General features: G+C 44.6%; 1 long non-coding RNA gene across 1 annotated transcript in view; it reads left to right on the forward strand.

The window, feature by feature from the left end:
- The first annotated feature begins 3,866 nt into the window (after nt 1-3,866).
- Nucleotides 3,867-23,380, forward strand: part of LOC132343793 (uncharacterized) — a 41,941-nt gene continuing 22,427 nt past the window's right edge. The window contains exons 1-2 of the long non-coding RNA XR_009492757.1: nt 3,867-4,328; nt 6,305-6,391. This is a non-coding gene — a long non-coding RNA (uncharacterized lncRNA). The remainder of the gene's footprint in view (nt 4,329-6,304; nt 6,392-23,380) is intronic.

The following is a 23,380-nucleotide window of genomic DNA, read 5'->3' on the forward strand; positions in this document are numbered from 1 at the left end:
TGGCGAGGGAGGTGGGAGGGGGGTTCAGGATGGGGAACACAGGTACACCGTGGCTGATTCATGTCGATGTATGGCAAAAACCACTACAGTGCTGTAAATTAGCCTCCAATTAAAATAAATTAATTTTTTATAAAAAAGAATACAGTGCTTTGTAAAAAAAAAAATATATATATATATATATATAAGCCCTCAAAGTGGAGAGGGAAAAAGTACAAACATCTAAACCAGACATGGTATTAATACATTCAGACAAACAATAGTTCAGAGGGGTGAAAAATTACTTCTTCTAGGGATGATTAAGAAAGGCCTTACACTCCAAATTCATTTGAGAACAAACCCTAAAACCACTCAGATCAAGGCATCACTGTAACAGACACGGGTATTCTGTTTGTAAAAACCATGGTCCTCACAGGACCACACCGAAAGTGAAGTCGCTCAGTTGTGTCTGACTCTTTGCAACTCCATGGACTGTAGTCTACCACGCTTCTCTGTCCATGGGATTTTCCAAGCAAGAGTACTGGAGAGGGTTGCCATTGCCTTCTCCAGGGGATCTTCCTGACCCAGGGATCAAACCCAGGTCTCCTGCATTGCAGGCAGACGCTTTACCCTCTGAGCCACCAGGGAAGCCTCTCACAGGAACACACCTAACATACTGCCAAAGAAAGCTTTGCCTCAAGGTTTTCCTGACCACACGCCCGTTAGAATTTTAGTTTTTACTATAAAGCCCACCACATTCTAACTTTTTAATCAAAATAAGATGACCAGAATCATAAAACTTAGCATTTACAGCATTAAACCTAGAAAATATATAGTTAACAGAACATTAAAGCCAAGAGTATCTGACAGCAAGAGAAAGGTTGAGACTTCTTATGAAGTATGTTTCACTGACAATTACTCCATAACAACTGTGCACTCAGAAGAATGTGATAATTACTGTGTCTGGCTTGAAAATATGTAAAACTAAAATTTTAATAATTCATACTTCATATATGGACAGTTTCTGATAATATATGTATCAGAAGAGATTTAATGTAAAAAAAAAAAAGCCCATCACAAAAATAAAGCCATTCAGTGACATGAAATCTGAATGCCTCAGTAACACACAGCCAGTGTTCAGTCTATCCTCAGGGCTGAATGAAGCCCTGCCCATCCACTGCAAATTTCCCTGGAGTTACTACACTCACAAGGAACCAGCTACGCTATCAGGATCCAAACATCTTCTGCCTCCTTGTCTACCCTTCAATTCACAGATCAACCCTTTGATGACACATGTGGATACTTTTTAACACACATATTAAACTACTGTGATAAACACTTTTACATAATAATTTTATATCATCCTCACACACTCTGTGAAGGAGGAATTGATTCCTCCCCTTTTATGAATGAAGACACAAAGCCTCCAAGGAAGAATTCCTCGCGGTCAGCAAGTACGAAGTCTCAGTCTGGATTTCAACCCCCGTCTCTTAACCCAAGTCTAAGGCTCTTTGCACCAAGCAAAGCTGCCTCAAAGCTACTTGATTTCAACAGCAAGGCTCCCAGTAAGCACCCGCCCTGCCATTTATACACAGCTGTGTCCTGTACAAAAAGTCTGTGTGCATAAGTAGCTCTGAAGCTGAGAGGTCACTTCAGCCCACTGTCCCTTCAGTATACTCACCTGCAATAAAAGGGAGAAAAATCACACCAGTCCAGCCCACTTTCCAAGTTGCTCCAAGAGCAAAATGAGATGCAGGAAGTATACAAAAGTTGCTTAAAAGTACAGACCTCAGCATCAACTGTCTGTAGGTAAATTCACACGCACAACTTACTCACTCACTGCCCAGCCTTCATCAGGCTGCCCCATCACTCTCGACTTCTGTTTCTTCCTCTGCAACATGAGAATAACAACCAGGAAGCCGACCTCCCAAGGTTGTTCTGAGAATTAAATAATTTAGATGAAGTTCTTCATAAGGTACATGGAACCCGGCACTTGTAACAATTGTTACTGACAAATATATCTAAAAGCACTTGGAAAAGAAGACAACTTCTTAATAAGTATAGGATTATTCTTATTATCTATTCCAAGATGACAAGATAACAGGCCTACCTGACCTTACCCTGAATTTTGCTTTTTTTTTACTTTATTTTTTTGCAAAATTATTCTAAAAATATCAAGTGTTTTTGAATCCTGGAGACTCAAGCAGAGGACAACAGATGAACTCTCAGACGAAGCCTCTCTGTGTTAGAATTCCTGCAGGAAGAGACAACAAATTCAAAGTGTTAAATTTTAATGAAGGGTCTTTTACAAAGGTGCAGGCAGGGCGCAAAGAACCTCCCTGTGATGGTGAGGCACATGGACTGCACAGGCTGGAAGCTTTGATCCTCCTCTGCCTGAATAAAGGAGGAGACAGTGGTGTCACCAGACCTGAAGAGCTGGGGCCACCCCGCAAGGGTGCGGAGAAAAGGGGGCCACAGCCAATAAAGGCTGGCCTCTTCTCGCCTGGTGCATTCTGATGGCCAAACCCGAATGGAAACCGAAAGCCAGGAAGCTCAGGATGCAATCCAGAGAAGGCAAGCCTCTTTGAGTTGGCACAGGATAGAGAATGGATTAGCAAAAGGAGAGAAGCAGCACACAGTCCTGAGGACTAATCCTAAAACACACCATCAAGTACAGAGTGGCCCCAAGAGCACAAGGGCCAGTCCTAGCCTGTTACTGAAGCAAGACAGTGAAAGTCACTCACTCCTTGCGACTCCACATGTCCAACTCCTTGCGACCCCATGGACTATACAGTCCATGGAGTTCTCCAGGCCAGGATGCTGGAGTGGGTAGCATTTCCCTTCTTCAGGAGATCTTCCCAACCCAGGGATCAAACCCACGTCTCCCACATTGCAGGCGAATTCTTAACCAGCTGAGCCACCAGGGAAGCCCAAGAATACTGGAATGGGTAGTCTATCCCTTCTCCAGGGGATCTACTCACCCAGCAATGAAACCAGGGTCTCCTGCATTGCAAGTGGATTCTTTACCAGCTGAGCCACCAAGGAAGCAGGACAGCCTACTCCCAAATCCCGGCTCTGGCCACTTATTCATTGTTACTTTTCTCTGCTACAGCCCCCTCATCTGTAACACTGGGATAATAGCAATACTGATCCTCTAAGGGTGCTGTGAGAATTAAGCGAGTTACTATTGAAGATATTCAGGACAATGCAGGGTATTCAGCAGTGGGTGAATTTTAGTTACTACTATTATATTACTATCATCCCTTGAGTCTGGGGTGGGATTATGGTACTTGGGAGGTTTACATCATACATCAGTGAACCCTTCAGGCACCAAGAAAAGCACAGGGTCATGATGTTTATTTGCCACATACACCAACAAAACACGCTGACTGTACTGTGACAGAGGTGGGCTTAATAAGAACACACACAAAGCGAAGTGAAAATGTCAGTCGCTCAGTCCTGTCTGACTCTCTGCGACCCCATGGACTGTAGCCCACCTGGTTCCTCTGTCCATGGGATTCTCCAGGCAAGAGTACTGGAGTGGGTTGCCTGTTCCTTCTCCAGGGGATCTCCCTGACCCAGGGATGAAGCCCAGATGTCCTACGTGGCAGGCAGATTCTTTACCCTCTGAGCCACCAGGGAAGCCCTGTAATACACAACCTACTGTCAATTCATCATCACAACCTGTCCTGGGGAACAGCCTCATCTTGTGGATTTCCTTCAGTCCTCGTCAGTCCTTCCTTCAGTCCGACTGAAGACAGAAGAGTCAGTGTCCCCAAAGCCTACGCCTCTCCACATGTCCCCTGAGGAAGGCGTCCAAAACAGGAACATGTATCAACACACATCCCTGTCCATTTTTCCTTTGGAAGCAGCGAACACGACATTTCCCCAGTGGGCTTCCACTTGCTTGTTTCCTTCTCTTCAGACCAAAATTGCTTCATTTTAATCTCTGCTGCTGGGGTCAAGGTTCCCGTCAACAAGCCGAACGGAAGCTGCAGCCGGCAAACAGCCGCGGAGCCACCGAGTCCCGGAAGTCAGCCCGACGTCGCCGGCGTCTGCCGTGCAGACTCTGAAGGGCCAGCTGCGCGGCGCGGCGCTCAACCCACAGGACCCCCTGCGGCCTCTGAGGACACTGGCGCGTGTCTGGAGCCAGGGGACGCTTGTTCGAGTAACAAGAGAGAAAAAGAGAGAAGAAGGCCCAAGTCTAAGGTGAGGCCTGGGTTCCCTTGGAATCCAAAAAGGCTAATGGGGCTTCCCAGCACCTGCCATTGAGAAAGGCAAGTGGACTTGGAAGGAGGAGATGGCCTTGGAAGCACTTCATCGTGGAGGGCCATCCACCCCCTCCTAGGAAGGTGAGCAGGCTCTCGAAAGTTTCCCAGACCCTCTTACAAGATTGTGGGTGGGGGAGGGGTCTTCTAAACCCCCCACGGTAGAGTTAGGGCTGCTGGTTATCTGGAAGCTGGTGAGTCACTGAGCAGAACAGAAGCCAGGAAAGGGAGGGCCGGGGGATGCCTTTGTCCCACCATCTGTAGTAACAAGGAGCGTGCCCAGCTGTATGTGACGCGGCTTAAGCTGTCTGGCTAGCCCAGGGAACCGCCTACTAACAGCTCTAGCTAGCTAACTGGGGAGCCCAGTGAAAAGTGAAATGTGAGGCCCTGGCCAGGAGCAGGAAAAAACCCTCTCCACAGGCCCAGCCTGACTCAGGGTGAGCCCCGAGGCACTGTAACCTTCCTGCCAGGCTGAGATTGGTACTTACCAGGGAAGGGCAAGAGGCCCACTGAGTGCCTCCAGAACATTCTGGAATATATCCCCCCCTTGTTTCACCCCAAGACACAGCAGGGTACACACCACTCCAAGCCTCCCACACCCGAGTCCCCCACACAGGCCACACATGCAGCACATGTGCTAAGAGAAAGATGGAGACGGGGAGGCCAGGCAGGCCCGAGGCATGAAGCAGTGGGGAAGAGGCCTCCAGAAGAAGCAGGGAGGCAGCAAGCAGCAGGTCTGTGCAGGGGCCAAGGTGCTAAGCCCCCTGACACACGCTCCACTAGCCTGACTTCATTTCCAAAACATAAAGATAAAATGATTAAGAATTTCAAAATGGCACCCTCTCGGGCCTTACGCTCCAATGGTGGGGCTATTTAGTACAACTGCCCTGGTCACACGTTCGTGAAGCAGGCCCGCCCTGCTGGGCAAGAGGAAGCCAGCAGCAACAGGCTGCAAGGTGGGTGCCCCCCATGGGGACTGGGAGCTGGGAAGGAGGAGGTTAAGGTTCAGGAGATCTCTCACAGTACAGGGCTTTACCAGGGGGAGATTGCCTTGAAGAGTTTTCAGATGCAAAGGGTGAGCCCTGAAAGAACCAGCTTGTGATACTCACCCTCCGAGGCATTTGAGAGCTGGGCAGAGCTGAGATGGGGCCACCCAACGGATAGGGGACACGACCTTGCCGCCTTCAATATGAAACTGTTCACAGAGTAGAGCAGCAACTTCAAACACCACATTGAAGACGGCCAGTTCTCCACCAGCAGTTATGCGAGAGAACCAGCGCTCGACACTCAGGCGCCAGAGGGAACAGCAAGGGAGAGGGGCTCGCGAGAGGGCAGACTATATAGTCCCAGTTTCCAGAATTTGCAGGGTTCGGAGGCAAAAGAGAAAGTGGGGAAGCCCTGAAATGAGGTGATTGAGGTTTTAAAAAGAACAGGAAAAAATTGAAGAACAGGAATGAGACTACGTTCATGTCCAAAAGAAACTGAAATATTAAGAGACTCAGCCCAAACTGTCATTAAGGATGTCGGCTTTGCAGCAGGAAAGAGTAGCCTGACTGACACAATCTGATATTGGAAAAGTAACGTCATTGTGTGTTTACATCTGACAAGTTGAAACTGTTTGATCAAAACGATTATGCACAACCTCAGTGACTGCTCCAAGAAATGGAAAAGAGATTTTGCCCTTACTTCTAAAAGGATTTAAGTACAAATGACTTATAATATTAGTTTCAAGTGTACAACACAGTGATTCAATATCTTTATACATCATGAACAATATAAAGATACTACAATATCACCAATTATTTTCCCTGGGCTGTGCATTACCTGGCCATGACTTATTTATAACTGAAAGTCTGTATCTCTTAATCCCCTCTACCTATTCCATTCACCCCTTCCCCTTGCAACCACTAGTTCGTTCACTGTATCTATGAGTCTGGTTGTTTATTTTTTTCATTTTAGTTGTTTCTTTTTTTTTTTTTATGTGGATCATTCTTCTCAAAGTCTTTATTGAATTTGTTACAATATTGCTTCTGTTTTATGTTCTGGTATTGTGGCCACAGGGCATGTGGGAATCTTAGTTCCCTGACCAGGGATTGAACCTGCGCCCTCTACATCAGAAGCTCGAGTCTTAACCACTGGATGGCCAGGTAAGACCCTGTTTCTGTTTTGTTTCATTTATTCACTTTGCTTTTTAGATTCCACCTCTAAGTGAAAACATAGAGTATTTGTCTTTAACAGACTCACAGATACTGGGGATCAAAAATGCAGTTTCCCTAAGTACAAATCACTTCCTTTCCTTGCATCTTTAGGCCACGTACCCACCATGTGACTTCCAGCCAAAAATAGATGACCTGTGTCTACTAGAATATGAAGGCTTAGGCAATTTGCAAATGACTTCCTGTTATTATCAATTTTTGCAACAATTTCAGAAAGTTTCTAATTATTTGGTTAAATTATTTCTAGGGCAAGCTGTGCCCTCATTCAGAGTGTGATTTAATTAGATGTTGTCATAGTAGGCTCAGTGAGAAATGCAAATTGCAGGTAGACTAACTTGCAGGTAGATTGGCTCATGGGGGGTTATCTGTCTAAATTACATCAAGGTTACACCTTGGCAAGAGCAGGCTACTTAGACTGCTTGAGAGATCAGTTCAATGAAGTAAACCGTGAATAAACTGTAAATGTACCAGCTGTGATCAACTGACTGGGGAACAAGTAGTTTTCATATCTCGTAAACAAAGTGAAGGCCATGACTTGGACTTCTGATTTAGGGGAAAAAAATACAAATCCTTGAATCTCATTTGAAACCCATGTGGTCCTTCTCAAAACCACTTTTAAACTAAAACTTCAATCAGAAGGTCAATCTTTGGGAAGCCTATAGCCAGGGCAGATTACACACCACAGGTCAGACTCTGCCTGCTTCCTACTTTCGTAAATAACTTTTTGTTGGAACAGTCGCACCCGTTTATGTATTGTTTACAGCTGATTTCACACTGCAACGGCAGAGTTGAACAGTTAAAAAAAAAAAACCAGCAGGCCCTTTGACCCGCTGTTGTTTTAGGATAGATTCCTAATTCCAGTCAATGAGATGTCTGAAGCAATCAGGTAAAGTGGAGGAAAGGAGGAGATGCTTCAGAGAAAATTCTAATGAAGAGACAAAAATCTCTTCTTTCTCTAGCACCGTCATCACAATATGTTCTGGGGAAACTCTGCTGCCTTCGTGTCACTAATCTGAGGAAGCAGCCAACCCAGGAAAGGGGCAGAAAAGCAGAACTGGCTCTGCAGTACAACCTCTGAAGCCCACCCTAGCTTTGGATTTTTTGTTATTAAAAGAAAATAAATGTTCTTGCTGTTGAGGCCAATTTGATTTATTCCCAGTAACTGACAAAATCCAATTAAAACTGCAGTAGAATATGGAGCCAGTATGAATGCAGTTTTAGTAGGGTTAAGGATAAGTAGAGTTTTGGAGAAATTACTTCCCCCCAAGTAAAAACTGAGTAGCCAAACTCTGTTTTCCTAAAATAAACTTCTCTCCCACTGTGACACAATGAACTACTATCCAGCAGAGGATGAGTAATTTGAACATTTCATTCAAAAACAATTTGGGGGTGTTCTTGTATTACAACAGAAACAAAAGTATTTTCAAAACACAAAGACACTTTTTGTCATTAGCTATTTTAACACGGCAAACACACATAATGCTATGTTTGCTGAGTTTTGAATAAATGGCAAAGCATTTTCTTACACTCCAGGCCTCAATGCTAAAGAAACCCCAAGCTAGTAACACTTTTACAGAGAAGGCAATGGCAACCCACTCCAGTATTCTTGCCTGGAAAATCCCATGGACAGAGGAGCCTGGTAGGCTGCACTCCATGGGGTCTCGAAGAGTCAGACACGACTGAGTGACTTCACTCTCACTCATTGGAGAAGGAAATGGCAACCCACTCCAGTGTTCTTGCCTGGAGAATCCCAGGGACGGCAGAGCCTGGTGGGCTGCCATCTATGGGGTTGCAGAGAGTCAGACACGACTGAAGCGACTTAGCAGCAGCAGCAGCAGTAGCACTTTTGAGACTAAGGAAGAGACAGAGAAGTTGCCAGCATGTGGCTAAGAAACGGTGGCATCCACAAGGTCAAACTCTAAACATCTTAGAAGCAAAGAATCCCAGTCATGGAGGGACCAGGGGAAGGAACCCTCTCCAATCGCTTCTTCAGCCATAACGGACTGTCCCATTTCCTCTACTCAGATGCCTCCCTTCAAAGGGGTTCACTCCATCCCAAGGCTAAACACACCACGTGTTCAGACACCAAAGTTCACCACAGCTGAACTCCATAACTTTGGAAATGTCTCTCTCTTTAAACATCCTCACAAGGCTCAGATAAAGTCTTCTCCCACCCTCTCATTTTCCAACGACAATTCACCATCATTTTAGTTACAGACAGAGGTTCAGTTGGGAAATTCACTACATGATGTCTGTGTTCAACCACTTCACTGAACAAGCCCAATCCATGGAATCATCAAGCAACTTAATCTTTCTCTGTCCCTTAAAATGTGCTCCATAGGACAGTACTGCCCTTGACAAAAATGAAAGTTGGCCCTATGAATTCTCTGGTTTCTTCTGGGTCATTACATTGAGAAACTGAAACATATACATTATGTATGTAAAATAGATAACGAGTGGGAAGTTGTATAACACAGAGCTCAACCCGGTGCTCTGTGACAGCCTAGAGGGGTGGGATGGGGTGGGGGGAGGGGACATGTGGATACGTACGGCTGATTCATGTTGCTGGATGGCAGAAACCAACACACCATTGTAAAGCAATTATCCTCCAATTAAAAGTAATTTTTTTTTTAAAGTCCAAACACTTGACTTGAGAAAAGGCAGTTCCAATTTGGTAATTCAAGTACTCAGTCCCATAACATGATCAAAACTCGGTCTTGATATAAAGTCGAAGCATCCTAAATACTTTGTCGCCAACGAGAAGCAAGCAAGGCAGTGCTGTCAGCTGCTTCTTTTCTTTTCCAGCCTAACCTTCCACCTCCCTCTACAACTTTGCTATTGGTGGTTTTCAACTCCTCCAGAGTTAAAGTGAGGAAAGAACAGACCAGGAAAGTTCCAGCCTGAAATACTGTCATGAGCAGATATTACCACTATGCAAGGGCAGCTGGCAAATACATGTGTTAGGTCTCTAGATGGTCTACTTAGAGCCCCTAAGGGTCCCCTTAGACTTCAGAAAACAGACTAAGCACAACTTATACCTCTCCAAAGGTTTTAGATAGACTTGTTCTCCTTATAGGATCAAATCAGCAGTTCTCGTCACCACCAACATACTCCCAGAAAGCCATGTCTGATATTCAATCCCTACCCTTTTATCATGCCCTCTATGTGAGTCAGGTCATTAGGAGTCATAGTTCCTCCACTTCACACCCATTAGGATGTCTACTACAAAAACAAAAAGAAAACAGAAAATAACAAGTGCTGGCGAGGATGTGGAAAAATTAAAATCCGTGTGCACTGTTATTCGGAAGTACAAAATGAAGTTATTATGGCAGAGTAGGATGCTTCCTTGAATAATTAAAAACAAAACTACCATGTGATCCAGGAATTCCACTTCCACTAAACCCCAAAGAGTCAAACGCAATTTCCCAAACACATATTTATACATCCACGTTCATAGCAGTATGATTCACAATAGCCAAAAGGTGGATACAACCCAAGTGTCCATCAACAGATACATGGATTTTAAAATGTGGTATATACAGCCAAGGAAGTATTAATTAACCTAGACAAGGAAGGAAATTCTGACACGTGCCACAACATAGCGGAACCTTAAGAACATTACACAAAATAAAATAAGCCAGTCACAAAAAGACAAGTACCGTATGATTCTACTTGCATGAGGTACTTAGAAAAGAAATTCATAGAAATAGAAGGATGGTTTCCAGGGACTGAGCGGAGGGAAGGAGGAGGATGTATTGTTTAAAGGGTACAGAGCTTCAACTTGGGAAGATGAAAAAGTTCCGGAGATGGATGGTGGCGATGCTCTACAACCACATGAAAGTATTTATTACCAACTGTACACCTAGATGGAGAAGGCAATGACCTTCAAGAATGCTGAACCCCACCCCAGTACTCTCGCCTGGAAAATCCCATGGACAGAAGAGCCTGGTGGGCTGCAGTCCATGGAGTCACTAAGAGTCGGACATGACTGAGCAACTTCACTTTGACCTTTCACTTTCATGCATTGGAGAAGGAAATGGCAACCCACTCCAGTGTTCTTGCCTGGAGAATCCCAGGGACGGCGGAGCCTGGTGGGCTGCCGTCTATGGGGTCACAGAGAGTCGGACACGACTGAAGTGCCTTAGCAGTAGCAGTACCCCTAGAAAGACTAGGACGGTAAATTTCATATTATGTATATTTTGCCACAATTAAAATTTTAAAATAAAAAGTTTTGATTCCTTCTGTTACCATCTTCTTTGTAAATATAATTTATATTCCAGTCTCAGCTAAAACCCCCATGTTAACATCTTACCATATAGTCACCAACCACAGAGTACATTCTGATTTCATAAATATTAAAATGTGAAAAAGTGACTTCTCTTAGAATCAGCAAGATGTGATATTCAGGATTTCAGGCACATCAACCACAGCTCCAGAAGTATTACTAAACCTTGGTGGCCAGTATACTGCTGAACCCATCACCTCAGGATTGTTCTAGCAAAGTAAAAGACATTTTTCCTTGAAAGCATTTTCCGAGCTCCAATTCTCACCAGGCTGATTTAGAAAATTAACTTGTCTCTCTGGTACCACTTCTGAATTAAAATTTATGTTCCAAGTCTCTTTGACCCACACCCACTCACTCTGTCACACCAAAGAGAGGATTTTTATGCTCTAGCACTATTTTCACACTTGGAATTCAAAATAGCATCATCTAACATTTCCAATTACAGAAAACTTACCACAAGCAAAACCAAGAATAATCACATGCTTGCCCTGAAACACTGGAGCTGATTCAAAATCACCTGGTCTCATTATTTTCACCCTTGTCCTCAAATGAAATAGGAGGCACCAACACAACTCAAGGAAATCCTTGAGGGGAAAATTGTAAATCACTCATATTATGACAAGGAAAGATTTACAGGTGTAATAGAAAAGCATAAATTTAGCAAGTGCAAGATTAAAACATAGTATTCTGAAGTGCACTTAGCATTAAATTCTGAGTTCAACTGCATACAAGTACGTAGAAATTGTTGACTCTAAAGAGATTCAATGAGTTAGCAATAACAGCCAGAATACCAGTTTTACATCATACCCACAGCAGGAAAATAGTAATCAATATACATTACCAATCATGCATGGTCCACAGTCCTTCACGGGGGAGAGTGTAATGGGAAATTAAGAATATGCAGAGTACAGCTTAGCAGTTAAGAAAGCCAAGCTCATTTTGTGAAACTCCCTGGATTCAAATTTCAGCTCTGCCACTTATCAGCTCCAAAACCTTTAATGAGATTCTAAATCCTTCTGTCTCTTCATCTGTAAAATGGAAATAAAAATGACACTTCATTAATAGCGAGGATGGGAAAAGTCAAGAAAATAATGCAGCTAAAATACTAAGCACATTGCCAAGTGTATAGAAACGTCTCAGTATTTTTTATGTAACAGAGGAAAATATAAAGTTTTCAACAGCAGACGTTTAGAAGAAATTTAGAATTGATTTAGCTAGAACTTTTTAACTGGAAGATAATTGCTTTACGATGTTGTGTTAGTTTCTGCTGCATGACAACAGTGCAGCTGTAAGCACACACATAGCCCTCCTCCTCGAGCCGCCCTCCCACACCCCCACTCCCACCTCTAGGTCATCACAGAGCACCAGGCTGAGCTGGTTCCACTAGCTGGCTGCTTTCCACATGGTAGTGTGTATACATCAATGCTACCCTCTCAATTCATCCCATCCTCTCCTTCCCCCACTGCGTCCACAAGTTCATCCTCTGCATCTCTACTCTTGCCCTGCCAATAGGTTCATCAGGACCATTTTTATCTAGGATTTTTGATTCAGATTTGTTATCAACACTGCTGGAGTAATCTCCAATTAACAGTGAAAGCCACTCAGTCGTGTCAGACTCTTTGCGACCCCATGGACTATACAGTCCATGGAATTCTCCAGGCCAGAATACTGGAGTGGGTAGCCTTTCCCTTCTCCAGGGGATCTTCCTGATCCCAGGGATCGAACCCAGGTCCCCCACATTGCGGGCGGATTCTTTACCAGCTGAGCCACAAGGGAAGCCCAAGAATACTGGAATGGGTAGCCTGTCCATTCTCCAGCAGACCTTCCTAACCCAGGAATCGAACTGGGGTCTCCTGCATTGCAGGCGGATTCTTTACCAACTGAGCTATCAGGGAAGCCCTCCCCAATTAACAGGCAGATAGGTAATCCACAGCCGTGGTTCACCAACTTCAGTGATCAGAATTACTGGGACAGTGTGTTAAAACCCAGGTTGCCGGGTCTGCTCCCAGAATCTCTGATTTGGTAGGTGTGGAGTACGCCTGAAAATGTGCATTTCTAACAAGTTCCCAGGTGATCCTGATGCTGCTGGTTTGGTAACCACACTTGGAGAACCACTGGTATACACTCTGCTAACCCCCACGACTACCACCATCTCCCTTTTCAGCTTTACCTTTAATACTCCTTCTGACCTCAAGGACTAACCTGAGTGCCTCATTCTAAAGACAGGCTGCCAATCTGTTCTGATGGCTGATACGTCATCCAAACAGAACTACTCAAAAAGTTCAGCCACCTTCAAGGCTTCACCATATCTGAGTCCTGAGCCCAAGGACCATTAGGACTGATCCCACCAAATCCTAGGCTTCCCTTGTAGTTCAGAATTTGCCTGCAGTGCAGGAGACTCGGGTCCAATTCCTGTGTCTGGAAGATCCCGAGAAGGAAATGGCTGCCCACTCCAGTGTTCTTGACTGGAGAATTCCATGGACAGAGGAGCCTGGCGGGCTATAGTCCATGGGGTCTCAAGAGTCAGACACGACTTAGTGACTAAACCACCACCACCAAATCCTATGCAAGTGTCCCTTAAAGCTGTAGAGAATCTTCACATGCCTGGGAACCAAGAAGGCAGAGCCCATATGTACCTTCCACCTCCAGAGTCTACACCATCTGCACACCTGCACTGAGTTAGCCGGCAGATGAACAAGACCTGATTTTCTAGCGTCTTACTAAACTGCTCCCAGGTGTTTTCATTTACAGTCACAACAGCACAGTTCACATGCACACACAGATGCAACAAATAACACCAGTAAGTGATGCGTGGCTGGCGGAACGACCCTAAGGGTGATGTTCATCAATGACACCTCTGAAACAGGATTGCCACCTGCTCCTCTCGGTCTCTTCCATCTATCACTGCCTTTATACTTTGAGTTATCTTTAAATATATTCTGTAATAATACTGAGTTCAGGACAGCAGCCCATTTTAACTTTTTATCCATTCCAAACTCAGCATAAGCACATTTTTTTAACGCAGGAAACATTTTAGTTGCCTAACCCAAGCAGTTTTTTTTCAATAGAAAATCCTATTGGAAACTCCCAATTTGATTTCTATCAGTGCCTGCACTATAAACCCTTCCAACCACCAAGGTCAAAAGACACCCACACCCTAGAACCAAACTGGCTTCAGCTGTCTCTGATACTGATTAACTAGCTCACACTGATGCCAGTACGCCTGAGCCCACCTCCTGCCTCTTTTGCTCAAACTGAACCTTGAGAAATTTGAAATCCATCTGAATCTGTCTTGTGTTTCCCACCTGCCAGTGGATTCCATATCTAGTGTTCTCCAATGCTCTTGTTAAAACGTGGACCCTTCCCTTCAGAAAGCACTCCAATAATTCCAAGATTAGGCTAGATCACTGTAAACAGGCATAAAACCAAGGCTACACAAATTCCCCTCAGGTAATCAGTTTCATAAAAAAAAAAAAATAGCAGACTGAAATTACCCCCACCCTTCTATCCTGCCAGTGTTAAAAGCCTTTGGTTTTTTTTTTAATTTCATTTTATTTTTAAACTTTACATAATTGTATTAGTTTTGCCAAATATCAAAATGAATCCACCACAGGTATACATGTGTTCCCCATCCTGAACCCTCCTCCCTCCTCCCTCCCCATACCATCCCTCTGGGTCATCCCAGTAAGAAAAGTATTATTTCTAAGGGCTTCCCTGGTGCCTCCATGGTAAAGAACCTGCCTGCCCATGCGAGACCCAGCTCTAATCTTTGGGTCAGAAAGATCCCCTGGAGAAGGAAATGGAACCCACTCCAGTATTCTTGACTGGGAAATCCCCTGGATAGAGGAGCCTGGTGGGCTACAGTCCAGAGAGTCACAGAGATAGACAGGACTGAGCGACGAAACAACAAAAATATCATTTCTAAAGGAATACATCAATAATTTTATAATATAAGCAGATATTAAATCTGGATACATTCAAATCCATAATCTAAGAACCTGTCATTGTCCCCTTGCCACTGAATTTCAGACCTGTTTATTTTTATAATAACCATTCAACAGATACTGTCCAAAGTTGATAAATCAATACACAGAAATACACAAGTTAGAGTTACAGTGGTAACCAGCAAAAGAACAAAACTGAAACCTATTCAAAGGGGTCACTTACAGGGAATTTCATTTAAAAAACGGTAATAGGTCAGGAAAAAGGTTTTGCTTTATATTTTACATCTTTCTGCAACACTCATGGTTATTATCATATGCATATATTATCTCCATAATTGTAAGAAATATAAAATAAGTAAATAACATCCTCATTTACAAGTGACTAGTGAAATGATCTAAGTTGACGCATGCATGTTGGTCTGCAACCACAAGAGCTTCCTGGATAAACTCTGAAACTGGTCCTCAGGACACAGAGGGTAGAAAGAAACCAAAGAAAGAGATGGATCACTCCAGATAGGTGGGGGGGCAGGTTTGATAAGAAAAGGAATTTACTTACGAGGCTTGATTTTAGGTGGCTGCCAGTCCAGTAGATCTTCATAGCCTCCTGCCAGAATCTCAGGTTTCCACAAAGGCCTCCGTGGGGTTCAGGCACTAATGCAGTTCAGAGTCTTAACAACACACTGCTCTCTCTGGGCTGCGAACTTGAAAGTGGCTCCCAAGATGGAAACCCTGGGCAGAGTGTATATTTCACGGAAGAGGGAGGGGCAAGGAGCCTCCTATTTCCAGGGTCAACAGATGGTTGTGGTTAAACCCTCTCAGTGGCCTCCTCCAACAGCCTCATGCAGATATGAAAAGGGATAAATAAAGCATGATAGGTATATAATGATACATAAAGGAACTTTGGAATGCCGCTAATTTTTTTTTTTTTTTAAATGGTTGCAATAGGCAAACAGTGTAGCCTGATCAGGGGCTTCCCTGGTAGCTCAACTGGTAAAGAATCTGCCAGCAATGCAGGGGACCCCAGTTTGATTCCTGGGTTGGGAAGACCCCCTGGAAAAGCGCATGGCAACCCTCTCCAGTATTCTTACCTGGTGAATCCCATGGAGAGAAGAGCCTGGTGGGCTACAGTCCATGGACCCGAAGAGTCAGACACGACTGAGTGACTAAGCACAGCACAGCATAGCCTGATCAGACTAAAGTAAAAATTACACACATGCATGCACAGAGAAAGAGACTTACATAAGCGTAGAGAAACATGGGTAACACATCAAGCTATTAGATTAAAAATATGGAGAAAGTCTTATTTTCCATGCTCTTGTAATTTTTGAGCTTCACATGGTGAGCATATATCACCTTTGCAACTTGAAAGATAAGGTTCTTTGTTAAAGGTGTATTTTATTAACTTATTTATGGCTGCACTGGATCTTCTCTTCTGCATGCAGGCCTTCTCTAGCTGCAGGAAGCAGGAGCTATTTTCTAGTTGTGGGGCACAGGCTTCTCATTGCAGCGGTTTCTCTTGTTGCAGAGAGCAGGCCCTAGAGCACAGGCTCAGTAGTCGTGGCACTGGGGCTTTGATGTTCTGCAGCTTGTGGGATCTTCCCCGATCAGGGATTGAACCCAAGTCTCCTGCGTTGGCAGGAGGATTCTTTACCACTGAGCCACCAGGGAACCCCAAGATAAGATTCTTTAAAATAACATGCATACATGTGTGCTTTTTGAGACCTAGAAAATATAAAGCAGTGGGCTTAAATTGTATTTGTAAATTCGTGGACCCTTGCAGAGAAAGAATCTTAATGCCTTGTTCAGAATCACCCTGCTGAAAAGTGTCAGAACCAGGTTTAGACAACAGGCATCCTGGAACAGGAGAAAGCCCAGTGCATTAAACTTTTCAAATTTTTCTAACAAATTAACCTGTAACTATTGTGCCTTCTCTGATTCCTTTATCAAATACTGTCTTTATTCGAGCTACTATAACAAAATGCCATAGACTGGGTAGCCTAAACAACCAGCATTTACAGTTTAGCTTCGAACAACACTCATACAGGTTTAAACTGTATGAGACCACATTTTTGTGGATTTTTTACCAATAAATATCTTGGAAAAACTTGTAGAGATTTGTGACAACTTGAAAAACTTGCTAAGCCATGAAGTTGAGAAATATAAAAAAACTATGTCATGAAAGCATAAAATATATGTAGGTATACATATAACACACAAAATATGTTCACTGACTGTGTTATTTTTAAGGCTTCTGGTCAACAGTAGGCTATTAAGTTTGGGAAAGTCAAAAGTTATACATAGATTTTTGACTGTGCGGGTGATCGGTGCCTTTAACTCCCAAGTTGTTCAAGGGTCAGCTGTATTCCTTCTAGCTTTGGAGGCTGTGAAGTCTGAGATCAGGGTGCCATCATACAGGAATCTGATGAAGACCTTCCTTCAGGTCTGCAGATGGCGGGCTGCCTTCCTGCTGCATCCCCCCGTGGGGTGGGCGGGAGGTGGGCAGGCAGACAGAGCCCTGGGCTCTTCCTCTTCTTATAAAGGACACCAGGTGGTGCTCGTGGTAAAGAACCCGCCTGCCAACGCAGCAGATGTAAGCGATGTGGGTTGGATCCCTGGGTGGTGAAGATCCCCTGCAGCAGGAAGTGGTAATTCACTCCAGCATTCTTGCCTGGAGAACCCCATGGACAGACGAGCCTGGCAGGCTACAGTGCATAGGATTGCAAAGAACTGGACACTAAGACTTAGCACGCACACAGTCCCACCATGGGACACCACTTTCATGACTTCATAAAAATCCAATTACCTCCCAAAGATCCCACCTCTAAATATTGCATCGGGGCTTGGGGATTCAACACGTGAATTTGAGGCAGACACCAAACATTCAGTTCATAGTCAGTATGTTCTAACAGAAACAATAGGCAGGACCAGGCACCATCCACTTTCAGTTCAGTTCAGTTCAGTCACTCAGTCGTGTCCGACTCTTTGCGACCCCATGGATTGCAGCACGCCAGGCTTCCCTGTCCATCACCAACTCCTGGAGTTTGCCCAAACTCATGTCCATCGAGTCAGTGATGCCATCCAACCATCTCATCCTCTGTGATCCCCTTCTCCTCCTGCCTTCAATCTTTCCCAGCATCAGGGTCTTTTCAAATGAGTCAGTTCTTCACATCAGGTGACCAAAGTATTGGAGTTTCAGCTTCAACATCAGTCCTTCCAATGAACATTCAGGACTGATTTCCTTTAGGAAACCATCCACTTTACCGATGAATAAACCAACATCCAAAGAGAACAGAGATTCCCCACCAAGCCATGCAGCTGTCAATCAACAGAACCCACAACCCCAGAGGTCAGTTCACCTTTGGTTGAATCTTGCTCAACTACTATAGTGTAAAAGTAAATTTCCTTTAAAAACAGAATACTGGGGCTTCCCTGCCAGTCTAATGGTTAAGGTTCCTCTCTTCTACTGCAGGGGGCGTGGGTTCGATTCCCTGGTCAGGGAACTTATAAGATCTTGCATGCTGTGCTGTGTCACCAAAAAAAAAAAAAAATCAGAATATTACCCTTCTCCTGTAACATTATCCTTTCCTCAAAAAAAAAAAAAAAAAAAGTTTAATGAACCTTGAAGGAGAGCTTTCCACACAGCCACTGGTAATTAAAAAGGAATACTTCTTTATAGTTTATAAGCAAGAGCAGGAGAAGGCTTATTAAGCCTTGATTTGCTCACAAATGAGCTCATTGTAACAGTGCTGTATCACTAGCCATGTCGAAACCAGCAATCTGTCATCCAAGGCAGTCTGATTAAATAGTAAATCTGACAAAGGCCCCATCACACTCAGAGCCCACCGCATTGCCTTACAAGCAGCCTTCAAAGGCTATCTGACCCCACAGGGCCCTGAAGAAAACAGAAGTGGCTCCTACAGTGAAGCCACCTTCCTCACAAGAGCCAGCGATGCAAACGAATTGGTCCATGTTGAAGATGGGGGACCCACTCTGCAGGAAAAGTCCATCCCCACATACGCCACCCACTCTCTCCTGTTTCATCTTCCCTCCCTGTTCGGGGGCTGTTATGCTGAACCAGAACCTTCTTGCAGGTCAGCCGTCTTGGCCTTCTCATTTCCTCCTCTTGATTTAGGTTGGTGAAATATAGTGATGAGACTGGGGAAGGGGCGACACTGAAAGCCAACAAGGGCCTTGAATCCAAATCACACGCTGTGACCCAGCTTTAAGAGAAACGTCCTGTTGGAGATTTGGGAATCCACTGTGAGAAAATGTCTCATCCACTCCCTGTGTGTACCAAATATCCATACAAGAGGTGACAGACCATCTTTGCCCCCATGGGACTTTGCTGTCCTTTGCTGTAATTGTCTCCCTTAGGAACTCATTGAGAGAAAGAACTAGCTGCTGGGCAGGACCAGGAAATTCCTAAATTCTTAGCCATAGTCCTATCATAGTACCACAGAAACCCACCATATAATTTCCAGCATCAAATATTAATTTGTCATTTTTAATCATTATCTGGTTAGCTCTTATAATAGACCCCCTAAAGTAGGTATTAGTATCCCCCCCCCACTTTATGGATGGGGAAACTGAGGCACAAGAACCTGAGTATATGACCAAGTTCAGCAGCTAACGAATGCTGAAAGTGGATTCAACACCAAATCTGACCGAACAAGTACAGGAAGCCACCTGCAAGCTCCAGCCAGACACATCCCTGCATCCCCTCAGCCTGTTTATCAGTGCTCACACTGCCTTACGTTCCTTACACACTCCATATCACTGAGCTCTCTCCTGTCAAAATGGGCACTGATTTCCCTAGAATGAATGCAGCCTCTTCATGACATGCCACCAGTGGCCACTAAGTCAGTCCACAACTCGTAACAGACCTGTAATAGCCACCTGAGGAAAGGAGGGGAAAAAGCAAAGATTCTAAGGAACACAGCAACGTTCTAAAACCAGGACTTGTTAAGCACCTCCTCTGTGGTAGGCCTGTATGTATGCCAGCTCTCATTTGGGTGGTTTGCGGCAAAATTCTTAAAGCTCTGGTGGATATAACAGGGATCCGGGGGTAGAGGAGCCATGAGAAGGGCTGGCTGCGCCTCAGATAAGACCACTTTTGAAAGAAATAATGCAAAACCACAGCCAGAAAGCTCAGGCACGAGAGCCAGGCCTCCTGATTCAGAGCTGGAGGACAGCTCTACGCGAGTCCTCTAGGAACTCATTGAATGGTTGAGAGTAATTTCAGCTGATGTTAATGACGGAGAATGGCAGGAGGGAATGTGCATTTTGAGGAGAGCCCCCAGAAGAGAGACACATTCTGGTGGGGATGAGTCAGCCAGTTTCTCTCCCTTCCCAACAGCTATACCAACTGCTCAAGGGTCTACTCTAGCGCCTTCTTATCGTCACAAGACCAAGTTTTTCTGAAACCTCCATTATCTGAACGTATCCAGTGAACTGACATATCTTCCTCCATTTGTTGTTGTTGTGTCAGTCGCGTCCAACTCTTTGCGACCCCACGGACGGTAGCCTGCCCGGCTCCTCTGTCCAAGGGATTTCACAGGCAAACATACTGGAGTGGGTTGCCATTTCCTTCTCCAAGGGATCTACCAGGCACAGGGATCGAACTCTGGTCTCCTGCATGGGCAGGCAGATTCTTTACCACTGAGCCACCTGGAAAGTCCATCTTCTTCCCTTGCATTCATACAAATCTGTTCACTAGCTTGCTGCTGAGTATATATATGTCTGTCCACCTTGCTCTGACTTGCCTGCTGTGCTGAGAGTCTCTAAATTACTATAGGTTCTTATCACTGATATCCAAAAATTCAGCTCTGACTTATCCTTTGTCTTCTTTCCAGAAGGTTTTTGAGGGTCAGGATCATATGCTGTGCTTTTCTTAGGTGTTACTCATAGCATCTCGGAGAAGGCAATGGCACCCCACTCCACTACTCTTGCCTGGAAAATCCCATGGACTGAGTAGCCTGGTAGGCTGCAGTCCATGGGGTCACTAAGAGTCGGACAGGACTGACCGACTTTCACTTTCACTTTTCACTTTCATGCATTGAAGGAAATGGCAACCCACTCCAGTGTTCTTGCCTGGAGAACCCCAGGGACCGGGGAGCCTGGTGGGCTGCCGTCTATGGGATCGCACAGAGTCGGACACGACTAAAGTGACTTAGCAGCAGCAGCAGCATAGCATCTAGCAGAATGAGGGACTTGCAGTCCATAAATGGTCATATGTATGTGCTGCTAGACATAGATGGTTAATAAGAGAGGGAAAGGATGCTCTGAAATGTTTTTCTGAGGTGTCCAGAATTTAGGCTTACCACACTGGATGGATGCACACCGATTCCCCTGTCCTTAATCCCTGGAATTAAATTCAGCATTGTCTCAGGCAATGAAGATTTACACTCTAGCTCACACTCTTTCTGAGAATCATTTTGTCTCAAATTATGTGTTTTGTGTTTTGTTTCTTGTCGTATTCCCAGAAACTATTAACATTTTAAGAAGCTTGGCAAATGCAATGAGACAAAGACCATCCTGGGAGGATATAGCCCTATCAAGGGCCCCTCTTGGCAAGGATAAATAGAATCCAACATTTTCTTTGCCTCTATTCTGTTTGTGCTGTGCTTAGTCACTCAGTTGTGTCGGACTCTTTGTGACCCCATGGACTGTAGCCTGCCAAGCTCCTCTGTCCATGTGGATTCTCCACACAAGAATATTGGGGTGGGTTGCCATTTCCTTCTCCAGGGGATCTTCTCTACCTAGGAATAGAACCCAGGTCTCCCACATTGCAGGTGGATTCTTTACCATCTGAGCCACCAGGGAAGCCCCTATTCTGTTTAGCTATCAGATATTCATCCCCTTTGTTACAGAGGTCTAACAACCTATTTGGGCTTCCCTGGTAGCTCAGTGGTAAAGAACCTGCCTACTAATGTCACTCAGTTGTGTCCGACTCTTTGCAACCCCATGGACTGTAGCCCACCAGTCTCCTCCGACCATAGGATTCTCCAGGCAAGAATACTGGAGTAGGTTGTAGGCTTACATTAAAGCATTCTACTTAAAATGGGAAGCAGGCTTCATTTTTACCACTTTTCAGATTTGGTGCAATATAAGGCTGTGAGTTTGTCTGTCCTCGGGGAAATTTCCAAGAACTCTACACTGTAGGGAGGAACCCCACGCTGAGGTCTCCCAGAATACACACCATCTGGGATTGCTTTAGCCCCCTCCTCTCAAACAGTATCCCAGGAATGTCCCTCCATCCAAGAAAAAAATAAGCCCCTTTACATTGTTTTCCTTTGCATAGAAAACATAACCGAAAGGCAAGCTGGAAGGAAAAAATTTGGATTTGTTAATCACATACAAAATGACAACAGACCCAAACTCAACAAATTAATAATGCTAATGGTAAAGAAAGATGACATCTATTGTACGTTCAACATGTAGCAGGCTCCATGATAGATGTTCTGGGTAAATAACGAGATCCTGAAGAGTCTCTGCTTGTTTTTTTTGTTTTGCCTTGGTTTGTAGCGGGGGAGGGCGGTGCTTATCCGATTTTTCTCCTATAGCTGCCCTCATCATGCTCTGTTGGACTCCGTGGGGTGACAGTGAATCTTACCAAGATGTCAGTCTTATCCTTTACCTTCCTGGATGACTGATCACAGTATCAGTCTCAAGGTGATCCTCAAAGACCTCACCCTTTTCATTTTTATAGTGTAGACGCGTGTTAGAACCCAAGTTGTCTGCTCTGCAGGCTGGATGTGAGGCTCCACCAGCTGAGCGTGGGGGACCTTGGTCTGTGCTCACCCTCTCCCCCTCACTCTTCCCTAGGCCTTGTCCCGTGGGTTGGGGTGTATGTAGAAGGAGAGAGAGTAAAGGCAAGTTTCCCCAGTAATGGCCCCACGACGTGGTGCTGTCCCCTCTGTATCTTGTCCATGTGTCTCTGGGCGTGGCCTCTGTTCAACGCCAGCTCTCTCAGGGGACATCTGTAGTTCTTCCTGGGTCTCCTGGGGCCTCCCTTTGCACAGATTCTAGCCTAGAAGATCCACTTCAGGGATCTCTTCTCCTTCCCTCACCCATCTACATGTCAGGGGCAGCCCACTGGGAAGATTCCAGCAGGAAGACTCCAGTATAACCATCTTCTTGGGGAAAACTGATATTTGAGAAAACAGATACTGAAACAGAAAGGAGTATTAGTGGAAATACTGGTGAAAATGGAAAAAAAAAGTCTAGGGTTTAGTTAATAGTAATATAGTAAGGTTGGGTTTCCCAGGTGCTGCTAGCATCTGCCTGCCAATGCAGGAGCAGTGAGAGATGAGGGTTCGATCCCTGGGTTGGGAAGATTCCCCTGGAGAAGGAAATGGCAACCCACTCCAGTATTCTTGCTTAGGAAATCCCATGGTCAGAGGAGCCTGGCAGGGCTACCGTCCATGGGGTCGCAAAGAGTCAGACACGACTGAGCATCTGAGCACAATGTGTTCATATATATGTGAGCCCATATAAATGTGCTTAGAAATCAACTAAGAAAGGCTAGTTTCTTAGTTTTGGCATATGTATTATATTAATGGAAGTTAATAATAGTAAAGGAAACTGGTAAGGGGTAGACATGAATATTGTATTATCTTTGTAACTTTTCAGTGTATCTATAATTATTCTAAAATGAAAAATGCTATTTTTGAAAGCTAGCTAATGTGAAAA

The sequence above is a fragment of the Bos taurus genome, chromosome 24 (assembly GCF_002263795.3).
Source record: "Bos taurus isolate L1 Dominette 01449 registration number 42190680 breed Hereford chromosome 24, ARS-UCD2.0, whole genome shotgun sequence".
Taxonomy (NCBI): Eukaryota; Metazoa; Chordata; class Mammalia; order Artiodactyla; family Bovidae; genus Bos; species Bos taurus.